The 2,342-nt window shown below is 32.9% G+C and overlaps 1 protein-coding gene across 10 annotated transcripts in view; it reads right to left on the bottom strand.

Annotated features, from left to right (window-relative positions):
* LOC106522672 (neural cell adhesion molecule L1-like protein) overlaps window positions 1–2,342 on the bottom strand; it is a gene marked incomplete at its 3' end in the record, with an annotated part of 68,941 nt that overhangs the window by 10,574 nt on the left and 56,025 nt on the right.

Raw genomic sequence — 2,342 nt, 5'->3', positions numbered from 1 at the left:
ATATATATATATATATAATAGCTATCAGATATTTTCTCTTTTTAACTTTCTGTGATTATATGTCCCACAATTTAGAAAAAAAAAATCAAAAGATGCATCTCCTCTTTATTCTGAGGTCATGATTTGAGAAAATCTATTGAACCAAAGCTGATGGAAGTCCTGATTCACGTAAATCATGTTGACTTTAGACACTTTCAGGGGAGATTTTAAACAGGAAAGTTGTGAACTGTTTTCACACAAGTTTTAGATGACTCTCACCTACTTCCACACACAGTATTAGCTCAATATGGGTAATATTTACTGAATTATTGTCCCTTTCTGGGTTTGGTAGATCAGTTGTCTGCACATGACCATTTTGAGTCAGAGTGATTTCAAAGGTCAATACTTGGTAGATTTATAAGATTACTTAGCCTACTGAGAATTTCATTAAAACCCACTGAATGATTTATAAGAAGTTCTGCTTTCACAACAGATGAATGAACACAGACACACATACAGATCGCTGCAAAAACATTATCATCTGTCTTTTACCTCTCAGATTCAGAAGATGAGTTATGTAAAAAACTTTTTTTTGATATCCATCATGCCTCATTTGGCTGATTGCTGATAAATATACTTATATATGCACATATTTTCCCCGCATAATTGACAACAGAAGTAAGTTATTTTTTCTTCATAATGATCCACCTGCAGAGGCAGAAATAATTGCACTGCTTTACAAGTACACAAATTCACTGATTAAAACAAGAAAACTATTTTGATTTTACCTGTAAACTGTCTGCATGCATGCGTGTGACTTTCCATCACAATGTTGCATTACAAAACTTTTTGGTTCATGTTACCAATACCTAAACACCTTGTTAGGTTTACAAAAATGCTAACTGATCCAAGCAAAAGCCAAAATATTAAAAAAATTAAATTAAATTAAAAATCACTTTTTGTAAATCAAAGGAGGGCATTCAGTTGAACTTTTTATAGATTCATGATAGTCTCATAATAACATGCACAGAAGTGATGTTAATGACTTAATGACTAATATAATCTTTATGACTTTCAGACAGAACAGAAGGAAAGCCACAGGTGGCTGATTGTTAACTGGCTGCCTAATGGTTCAGTGGACTGGCTGCAGCAGCAGGATGCTGGGTGTGCTGCCTTCAAAAACTTACCAGAAATCTGACTCCTCTATTTAAAAGTTTACTCCGCCTCTGCAGGTACTAATATCTAAACCAATACCTGTCAAATTTAAACTGAAATTATTACTTTTATTGTTTTATTAAGATATACATATACTGTATATACAGTACACACATACATCACAAATATGTATGCCGGTTTCTTGCAGATCCTTGAAAATTTTAAAAGGCATTGAATTCATCAATCCAAAAATAAGGCCTTAAATAGCCTAAACATGTCTTAAATCAATCTTTCAGAGTCTTAAAATTTTTAATACATTGTAAAGATGATTGTAATTTGTCTCATTTTGTATCGTGGTACCTAATTTACATTTACCTGCTTCCAGGCATTAAAAATTATATAATAATAAAAAATAATCTTTAAAAAATAAGATGTTTAGAAGCAGAAAAATGTCTGAAATTACTGCATTTGGATTTAAATGTACTAAGCTGTGTGCAATATACTGTTCACTACTTTTTTTCAGGCTCTTACATCAAATTATTTTTATCTTATTTTTTATCATTTGCTCATTAGAAGAAGCAACAGGATGACACTAACATAAGCAGCAATGTAGAGACACAGCTGGAGAACATCTTGTTGTAAGGTGACAACTGTTCATCTATGATACAGTGTTACTGTCATACATGTTCCTCTAGATCTGATTGAGAAAATAAATTAATAAATAAATTTAAAAGTGTTAATGTTGGCCAAAAACACCATGTCTATTCATGTATTTATTCATCTCCCTTCACACCAATATGGGGTTTTATTGAAAAGAAAAAAGAAAAAAACAGGTTTTCTTTATTTCGAGAAAGGTTGCTTTTTTGGAAGCACAAGGTTTCTGCCCAACAACAGTGATGCTCAGAATTCCATTGTAGATGGGTACATATGTGTTTGGTATAAAGTTACTGCTTTTTCTTCACCGCTCATTTCCTGAATATTTACAACTGATGTCATTCAAAAAAAATTATAAATACAAAATCCCTGCTGCATCAATTTGAATGAAGTCTGTGGAAAACTTTCAGAAAGTCTGTGCATTTAAAAGGGACAGTTCAACAAAAAATGTTCTGTTTTATTCAGTTCCCTCGTGTGTTAAGGGCTCGACACACGGGCAGCGACAAACTACAGCGATTAACGGCTGTCTTCGCAGCCAGGGTGAAACCCGACAC

The sequence above is a fragment of the Austrofundulus limnaeus genome, unplaced genomic scaffold (genome assembly GCF_001266775.1).
Source record: "Austrofundulus limnaeus strain Quisiro unplaced genomic scaffold, Austrofundulus_limnaeus-1.0 Scaffold134, whole genome shotgun sequence".
Classification (NCBI taxonomy): Eukaryota; Metazoa; Chordata; class Actinopteri; order Cyprinodontiformes; family Rivulidae; genus Austrofundulus; species Austrofundulus limnaeus.
This window is presented reverse-complemented; position numbering and strand designations above follow the sequence as displayed.